This window comes from Gracilinanus agilis, chromosome 3 (genome assembly GCF_016433145.1).
Source record: "Gracilinanus agilis isolate LMUSP501 chromosome 3, AgileGrace, whole genome shotgun sequence".
NCBI classification, from domain to species: Eukaryota; Metazoa; Chordata; class Mammalia; order Didelphimorphia; family Didelphidae; genus Gracilinanus; species Gracilinanus agilis.
The window spans coordinates 68,765,187-68,775,902 of NC_058132.1; positions in this window are offsets into that span (position 1 = coordinate 68,765,187).

Sequence of the window (10,716 nt, forward strand, 5' to 3'; positions counted from 1 at the left end):
CAGTAAGGATAAATGTAAAATCTTACTCTTCTGGTAAAAAAAAAATAAAACAACATGAAAGTGATAAGCAGAAGGTGAGGGGGTGGCACACTTAAACACCATTAAAAAAAATCTAGAGATATTAGGAGATTACAAATTCCATACAAAAAGGATGTGTGACTTGGTAGTTCAAAATGCTACACCGAAAGAAGCATAGCTTCCAGCACACAGAGATTCACATAACCTAAGAGATTTGCTCATAGTAAGTGTCAGAGGAGGGTTATGAACCCAGGCTTTCTTTCTTGGCCAGTGTGAAGATGGAATTAACTCTTCCCTGCCCATTTTTAGATTTAATCCCATCTAGAGTACTTGGTTCAGTTCCTGGTGCCACGGATCAGGAAGGACATTATTAATATATGACATCAGAATATTCCATGACTTCAAACTCCTCATTATTTCGGTCACCCTCTGAGGACTGGGCCAGGGCCCAGGTATTGGACTTCGTTTATTTGGTTTTTTTTTTTTAATCATAAGAGCTAAATTTGAGACTGTGGAGAAGCAATGAGGCTCCCTTGCCCATTCCAACATTTAGGAGCAAATGTCCTCTAACTGGATTAGTGACGTGGTCAATGTCACCAAAGCACAACTTACCTATGTTTCAGGGAAGTTTATGGAAAGATTTGTATGGCCTGTTAGATCTTGCATAAAAAATAAAGTTAGGGAGCGAAAAAGCTACAAAAGATACTTTGGTACTTCCAAATGAGGGCACACTCCTAGGTGCTATAAAGTTTCTCTTCTACTGCTAACTTTCTTCATGGTGACATATCTTAGATTTAGTATTTTTACCACCTATACTTTTATCTGAGTCAGATAACATAATATAACTCTGTAGGGGAAGGGAAGAAGGTGCTACAGGACAAGACTTTGGCACCAATGCTATTTGAGGCTAAATTATTTGATTTATATAGTGAAAAAAAGCTCTGAGGCTGATGCCATTCTTTATCAGTAAGACTGTTTTGAAAGCTACCCTCATCACTTTCCAATGCAATAGCATCCAGGAACTATTTATTTAGTACCAACAAATGTGCAGCAGAAAGATGATTTTGCTACCTAGAACACTCCAGAATGTGGCCTGAACAAAATTAAAATATAATTGCAAAATATTTAAGAAAATAAACAAAATACAATAAAACAGAGATAATGTTAATATGTGGTTTTCTGAGTTAATATTTGACATGCAGTAATCTTTATATAAGTTTAGTGGTTTCTATTTCTATTTGAGTTTGTCATCACATACATAGTTGACAATATACTAGACACTATAGATTCAAAGATAAAATAAAAAAAACATTTTTAAAGGGGGAAGCTAGGTGGATCAGTAGACTGAGATCCAGACCTAGAGATGAGAGGTCCTGTGCTCAAATCTGACCTCAGATACTTCCTAGCTAGGTGACCCTGGGCAAGTCACTTACACCCCATTGCCTAGCCCCTCCCACTTTTCTACCTTGGAACCACTACAAAATATCGATTCTACAATGGAAGGGTTTAAAAGAATATGTTATAAAAGCAATCTTTTTTTTTTATCAAGACACATTTTATTGCTTGGGTTCAGTATGTAAACAAAAAGTATATATTTACTTGATGATTTAGGAAAGTTGTGAACGCCATAAATTAAGGGATCAGAAAAAGATCCCCTTAAGAGGTGGCCCATGAGCTGAACCTCAAAAGATGGAAACTAGGGATTCAAAGAGACAAAGATGATGAGGGAATTTATTTGAAGCATAGGGAGACTATGCAAAGGTTTGGATTTAGAAAGTCAAGCTCAGGGAAGAGTAAGCCAGCTTAGCTGAATGGGAAATGTTGGAAGAGAGGCACATGAAACGAGCTAGGAAGACTAAACTATTGAGTACAGTGAAGGGTGTCTGTTCTGTAGGGCACATCACTGTTCCCTTGTCCAACACACGCTGTACTCTTTTCTTAGTGTGCTTCCCTTTTGTTCTCTGAAGGTATGGTCAACCCAAAAGCAAATTCAGTTACTCCCTCTTCTTTCTCTGGGACTTCAGGATTCTACTTGAGGGGAGGTAATAGCTGACTTTTACATCTATTCTCAGCTTTGAGTCTCCCACCTTGGAGAAGGGAACTGAATTTAGAACATATGCTCCTTGCAAGTAGGGATTGTTTCATTCTTTGTTTCCCCATCACCTGTTCCAATGCGTGGCACATAGTAGGTCCTGAATTAATGCTTAATGATTGATAGACTGAAAAGCATGAGAAGACAAAGGGGAGGAGAGACAGGAACTTGGGGCATGGGTTCCCAGTGAACTCTGTAGTGTGAGCCTCTCCAGTTGTGAACTCTGTGTATGTCCACACTTCCCATGGATGCTGTTTATTTGTGGGATGCTTTGCCCAGAGCTTACATCAAAGATGTCTTGTTGCCACAGTTTTTACTATGTTATTTTAGTAAATGCCTCTGCTCTGAGCTTTAATAAAAAGGAAAAGAAAAATCCCTTATATTTAAAAAATATTCTTAGCTGCACTTTTTGAGGTAGTGAAGAGCTGGAAATGAAGTAGGAGCCATTTAGTAGGAAATGGCTGAGTGAATTATGGCACATTCATGTTACTGAATATCATCACAGTGTAAAGTACGATGAATATAAAAAAAATCAGGCATATATGGAAAGAACTGTACAAACTGACATGGGAAGAAGTGAGCAGAACTAGGAAAATATAATATCTGTAAGCTTTTAGCACCATGTTTGACACATAGCAGGTGCTTATTATATGCATATTCCAGGGGACAGCTAGGTGGCTCAGTGGATAGAGAGCCAAGTTTGGAGATAGGAGGTTCTGAGTTCGAATCTAGATTTAGGCATTTCCTAGCTGGTTGACATTGGGCAAGTCACTTAATCTCCATTTCCTAGCCCTTACTGCTCTTCTTCCTTGGAATCTATACTTACAGACAGAAGGTAAGAGTTTTATAAACAAATAAATGAGTGAATGAATGAAAGAATGAATGAATGAATGAATGAATATTCCCTCCTATCTCTCTCTACAAACTCACCAAGTTCGATCAGGGAACTCTTTTTTTCATAGCCCCCACTGTAGGAACCACAGATGTTTGATGGGCTGAACCAGGATTTGGACAGAGTTTAAGCAGTGAGGATATAAAGGAAGCAGGAAGGAGTTTTTAGAGAATGTGCAACAGTAGCAACCAGGGAAACAAATACAGTCAGGACCAGGGAGCAGGTTTTAAGCATCAGAACTTAGCAGTTCCTCTTGTCCCTGTCTAGTACAGAGAAAGAAAATCCAGGTCAGATCTTTGTTTGGCAACTTCTTGCTCCACTGCACATAGGGAAGTGGAGTCATCTTAACCTCAAATTCATTGTCAGTTTGCTTTTTTTTTTTTAACTTTTCACAATCTTCACCCCATGTAGCTTTTTTTGAGTAACCATTTATTTTTACTTTTAAATATATAACAATACAATATGTAACATAACAATGATGTAATGTAGAAGATTTGTCAGAAATATCATTTGTTTATTCATTACATTAAAAATACCCAGGTAATTCTCTCCCAATAGAGAAGTCATTGTGTGACAAAAAGATATTAATATATGTAAAACCATGTCTTCCTCATTTCTATTTATCAGTTCTTTCCCTGGAGGTGAACACACACGTCATTATTTGAACAATATTTCCAATGTTGTATATGTTTTCTTTATTCTGCTCCTTTTGTTCTTTGTAACTTCACGTTGGTCTTCCTATCTTTTAATGTTCCTTCCTGTTATTCCCCATCAGGTATTCTCTTTTCTAGTCAAATTAGCCTGCTGACTGTTCATTACAAATGATATTTTGGTTTCTACTTCAAGTCTTTGCCTAAGCTGTTTCCCTCATCTCTGCCATAGAGAATCCCTAGCTTTCTTCAAAACAAAGTTTGGGTGCCACCAACCTAGCTGACTGCTGTTGCTTTATATATGCTTTGTATTTCCTGATTTGAGTCCATGTGGTCTCCTCCAATAGAATGTTTCTTTTTTTTTTTTAAATCCTCCCTTACCTCCTGTCTTAGAATTAATACCATGTATTGATAATTCTAAGAATTCCAAATTGTACAATTGATTCTAAGTCAGAAGAGAGGTAAGGGCTACGCAATGAAGGTTAAGTGACTTGCCAAGGGTCATATAACTAGGAAGCATCTGAGATCAGATTTGAACCTTGGACCTACTGTCTCTAGGTCTGGTTCTCAGTCCATTGAGCCACCTAGCTGCCCCAGAATATAAGTTTCTTGGAGGTGGGGATTACTTCATGTCTGCCTTGGTGCTCCCAGCATTGGACCGAATACCCTGATTATTGTTTTTTGTATATATTTTTATTCAGTCATTTCAGTTCTGTATGAGTTGAAGTTTTCTTGGCAAAGAGACTGAAGGTTTGCATTTCTTTCTCCAGCTAATTTTTTGCAGATTAGGAACTGAGGCAAAAAGGGTTAAATGACTTGCCCAGGATCACACAGTGTCAGAGGCCAGATTTAAAACTCAGGAATATGAGTCTTTCTGACTTCAGGCCCAGCACTCTGACTACTGTATATAGCTAGGGTTTGATAAATATTTATTGAATTAAAGAGAATCAGCCCTATCACTTCAGATGCCAAAGAACAAAGAGAAAAAAAATATTGATTGAAGTGGGGGACTTATCTGAAAGCTAATTAACAAGTCAAAGAAAAACTGAACTCAGTGCAGAAATTATGCAATAGAAAAAACCTGGGACAGGATGAGTGGATTTTGTCAGCTGATTGTAATGCAAGTGATCTAGGGAAAAATCAAAACAAACACATTGGATTATAAGTGTATTTAAGAAGGTTTCTAATTCAGCAGAAGAACAAGGCAAGAGGCAAAGATACAACTTGAAAAAAAATGAAAAGCAACATGAAAAGTTAAAAACATCAATTGAAAATGCAAAAAGCAGAATATATCCAAGAAAAGATAAATGGATGATGGCAATAAATTGACAAAAATATCCCAAATTTTGTCACAGGACAAAAAAAAAGACAATCCAAGGTAAATTTGGAAAATTGACTTTTAGAATAAAATATTATTGATATTTCAGAGGCATAGAAAAAAAGGAAAAGCCACTTCTCCCTATATTTAAAAATGATTTTAAAATCTTAATAGATATCTGATATCAGTCAAGTCATTTAACAACAATTTGTAAATATTATAATAATTATCATTTACATAGCACTTACTCTGTGCCAAAAGCTATGTTAGGTGCTTTATAGATATTATTTCATTTGATTCTTGCAAGAACCCTGGAGGTAAGTACTATTATCATTTTCATTTTTTAATTGAAGAACATAAGGCAAATGAAGAAAAAAACCATGTTGGGTAGGCGCTATTATTATCCCCATTTTATAGGTGAAGAAACTGAAACAAATAAATATTAATTAACTTATCCAGAGTCACACAGCTAGGAAGTGTCTGAAGCTGGAAATGAATGCATAACTATATAATTCAATATAAGTTTTCTGGATAGATCTATATCTATATATCTTCCTGACTCCAAATATAGAGTTCTATCCATAGCACTGCCTAACTGTCTCTTTAATAAAGAATTTATGGGGCAGCTTGATAGCACAGTGGAATGCCAGATCTGGAATTGGAAGGACCTGGGTTCAAGTCTAGCCTCAGACACTTCCTAGTTGTTTTACTCAAGGAAAATCACTTAACCTCAATAACCTAATACTTCATGTTCTTCTTTCTTAGATTTGATATTACAATAGAAGGTAAGGGTTATGAAAAAAGTTTACTACATGCCAGTAACCATTACACACAGGTGATACAAATACAAGAACAAAAAAAGACGTCAATATGAGAAGTCCCCATCTTTACATACTATAAATTCCCAGTCTGTTTTCTTCCATATCTCCTCTGCAGAAGTTCTGCCCAATATGACTGAGGTCTTGCTCTAAGTCTCTTTACATTTTGTTGGTAGCAGTGCAAAAATTGGGTAGTCCATCTATCATCTAATGGGGTAGTTACATGAGCCCCATCTTCTTTTCTATTCATATGTTCCATGGAGGATAGTCTATCTGCCAATTCTGAATCTACTCAAGTCAACTCTAAGCATGTATACAAGTCATTCCTAGAAATGCACTGATGATCTCTCATGTCCCTCATGTCATAGTGTGGTAATGTGGAGAGAGCAAGCATTGAAGTTAGTCATCTAGTCGGCACTCTGGTTTTCTGGGCATAGCCCATTTTTCTAGGATATGGTAATAATAGTGATAACTCACATTTATATAGTGCTCTAAGTTTGGTAAAATACTATGCTGACCTCTCATTTATTCCTCTGGCCAAGTGTTCCTGGTTAAATGCTATTATTAGTCTTATTTTATAACTGAGGAAACTGAGACATGGAGAGGTCAAACAGCTTTCTTAAGGTGACTCAAATATTTGAAGAAGGATTTGAACTCAAGTCTTCCTTACTCCTAGTTTAGAACTCTTCTTTATGCCATTTTTGTTCTCCTTGGTTATGCCCCTTTCTTTTGCCTAGCATCCTCTCTCATTCCTTTCCCTGTCCCTTCCCATTTTATGGATCTTTTATTGTTGGAAACTTCTATGTTAGACATTACTATGTTTATACAACTTTATGGACTAGCATCTCTTGGTCTGTGACATTAGAGATGGGAATCTCATTAAAGTGCTGGATAGTTTCTTCTTCCTGTGACTCATTGTTTTTTGGTCATTCAGTAGTGCCCAACTCTTCATGACACCAAGGACCATAGCAGGCCGGTGCTTTTGATGGGGTTTTCTTGGCAAAAATACTGGAGAGGTTTGCTATTTCCTTTTCCAATGGACTATGGCAAACAGAGGTTAAGTGATTTTCCCAGGGTCACACAACTAGGAAGTGAACTCAGGTCTTCCTGACTCCATCAATTCTATCAACTAAATCACCTACTTTCATGGTTTTGGTCTGTTATCGTTGTTGCCCTTTTGACTGAGCTGTTTTCAGACTGTCCATCAGTGGGTACAGTGTTGACCTGATACTTCAGTTTGGGAAGTGTTGGCTCCTGGCCCCAATGCTTGGGGAGGAATGACTTGTCCTTGAGGAGATGAGACTCTAGCCATTTGTAATATAATTTATTTTGGGTAATCAGAGAAAGCTGAAGTTGTGGGTGAAATAATGCAGAACTAAGGACCAGTCTTTCCACAATAGGGTTATTATTAAACCCATCTCATCTTCCTGCTATGTTTTAGAGACCTAAACTATAACTGTCTGGTTACATCCTTCCCTAGTATCTCCAGTCTTTATCTTTTGTGCTCCTAGCTATGGGTGATCTTATCAACCTCATCCCTTCCTTTGGTTCAGATAAAACACCCCAAATAAAGCCCTATGACTTTCAACCACCTAGCTATTTTGAGTGTTTTGTGTAAGTCACTTAAGTCCCTCAAAATGGAAATAGAATGCATGCAAAAGAACTAAATTCATATGGTGCTTCTGCTATATTTAGTACTAGTGTGAGTACGGGCAAGCATTTAACTTCTCTGAATTTCATCTTTAAATTGAGGAAAGTCAATCTGTACAATGAGAAATGACCTCAAGGACCCCTTATGTTTCTAGATTTATGATTTTATTTCTCCATTGTCCTTTGGGGTGAACACTATTTTTATTCTTCATGGATAGGAAAATACGCTTATTAAAGAAATAGAGATTTGTGCTATAGGATCAGTTTGAGATAAATGGCACAATTTGCCTAAAAAGAAAAAAACAAACTTCGAGGAAAAAAAAAATTTCCAGATTGGAAATAGAAACAACGAAAATGTACCTTATAAGCAGAAGGGGAAAAAAAATCAAAGAAATCCAGCATGATAAAATCTAAGACTCAAATCTCAAAGAAATATAATTATCAAATTTCATAATGATTGTGAAGGAGAGATTTAAAGCCTTGAAGGATTTTAAGGCCCCAAAGTTTTAAGAAAGGACAAAAATTAAGTTAAGGAAGAGAAATCATTACAATGAATGACATACTCCTTTATACTCCTGTCTTTATCACTCATTATCATAGGAAAACAAAGAGGAAGTTGGGAGTTGAGAAACTGAGAATATGTGAACACTAAGGACCATTGGAAGTTTATTAGAAGAATTTAAATTTATGCCAGATGGAAACAGCTTAGAAGTTGGAAATTAAACAGAGATTTACATGCACTTTCTGATCCCAAATCAGAATGAAGTCTTTGACAGAAATATAGTCATTGTTGAAAGAGGAAATAGAAGCAAAAAGACAAACTTGAGTCTAAGTGGTCTAATTATCTGGAAACAATTCTACTTTGTGTTCCAAAGAGTTTAATACTTATGTGGAAGGATCACTTTGTAGAAAGTAAATATCTCATTAGCCAGATTTCCTTCTAAAAGAAAATCCATGACGAGATTTTCCAATTTGATTGCTAGGTATCTTCAGACTTCTACTCTTCCAAAACAAATAAGTAATCATACAGACAAATAAATAAATGAAAAAACGAATGAACAAAAATCAAAAGCAATGGCAAAAGATTGTCTTCTGTAAACTAAAAGAACAATAACAAATTCCACTCCTATGAGAGACAGTTTTATTTTACTTTTTCTTACTACAGCATTCTATTATGTTATCTATCTAAACAGAAAAGGTAAACACTATCACAATAAGTTCAAAAGGGACATTTCCCTCAAAATTAAAAGTCATAATATATATTAAAAAGAAGAAAACTTGATCATGTGCTTTTAACAACACTTATTTGGGGAGTGGGGTTTTTAACAAAACAAGTGATAGATAACAAAAAATAAAATGAACAGTTTGGAGTACATGATATTTAAATGCTTTTGCATTTTCTAGAATTATTGCAAATAGAATAAAAAGGGGAGAAGTTGATTTGGAAAATTCTTTGCACTGGTTATCTCTAAGGGTCTGATATTTTTTATATATAAAAATTCAGAAAAATATGTAAGCCAATCTACAATGAGTACATGGCCAAAAGATATGAGCAAAAAGTAGTACTAAAAAAATACACTTTCAAACCGTTAACAACCATGTGAAAGATTGGCTCAAATCACTAATAGTAATAGAAATAGAAATCAAACCCACAATGATGTTTCAACTTACATCCAGAAAATTGGCAAAGATGACAAAGACAGGAATAGTGAGTGTCAGGGAGGTTATGAAAAGACAGGCACACTAATATAATTTTGCTTGTAAAAATGGATTTTATTGATTTTTTTTGTTTTTTTATCACCTAAATTCTCTCTCTATCCTTCTCCTAACTGCCTCCCAGAGAACCATCCCTTATAACAAAAGAATTTTTCTTAAAAAAAGTGAAAACTTTCAGTAAAATTGATCAACATTTCAAAAAATCTGAATTATATACCATATTTCACACCTGTGGACCCCAACCACTACAAAGCTGGAGAGATGTTTTCTTCTCTCTTCTTTGGGTTTAAACCTGTTCTTCTCTAAGTTCATTCCATTCCAATTATTCCATTATTATAGTTATTGTGCCATTATAGTCATTTCCTGGGTCACTTACTTCACTTTGCCTCAGTTTATATAAGCCCCCCCCCCATGTTTTTCTGTGCTCATAACATTCTTTGTTTCATAGAGCAGAGTGATACTTCATTATATTGATAAATCATTAAAACCATTCTCCAACCAATTGGTATTGGCTTTCTTTCCAGTTCTTTGCTACCAGAAAAAGTGCTACTATAATTTTTGGGGTGTATAGAAAGCCTTTGTTTTTGCACAATAATACACTAGTGTTGATTCTGAAAAGCAGATTGAAACTATGCTAAGAGTCAATAAAAGACTCATACATTTTAACCCGTCTCTGGGCAGATATTTCAAAGAGGTCAGTAATAAAAGGAAAGGTCATCTATACACCAACATATTTGTAATATTGATTACGATGGCAAAAACCTGAAAATAAAATATTTAATAAGATTATAATGAGTAAATGTTGCTCGAGAAAGAGACAAGAATGTGCCTCCCTCCTTTTTTTGCAGAAATAGGAGATCCTGAGTGAGTAACAATTCATCTCAGTCAAATGGTATGTTAATTAGTTTTGCTGAACTGTTCCCCCACCACCACCACCCTTTTTAATTCTCTGCTTTAAGGTGTAGTTTTCTTGAGAGAGAGAGAAAGGGATATATTGGGAAACAAAAATAATATATATAAATAACTATTTAAATTTTTAAAAGAAAAAATAAACACATTAATGGGAACTTGTGAGATACATTTGAAGACATGTGGACCCACTGCATATCTAATTTTTAAACATGTATTAATATTTATTTTTTTGAAAAGTTAACATGGTTACATAATTCATGCTCTTACTTTCCCTTTCACCTCCTGTCTTCCCCCTTCCCCCCCCCCCCCCCATGGCAGATGTGTATTTCCACTGGTCATATCTGTTTTTTTTTTTTTTTAACTCTTACTTTCTGTCCTAGTAACAATTCTAAGACAGAGGGGGCAGGACTAGGCAAATGGGGTTAAGTGACTTATGAGTGAGTGTGTGTGTATGTCTGTGTGTGTGTGTGTATATGTGAGAGAGATTGAAAGAGAAAGATAGACAGAGAAAGACAGAGAGACAGAGAGAGACAGACAGAGAGAGAGACAGAGATTGAGAGAGAGACAGAGAGAAAGGTAGAGAAATTGAAAGAGAGAGAGAGAGAGAGAGAGAGAGAGAGAGAGAGAGAGAGAGAGAGAGAGAGAGAAAG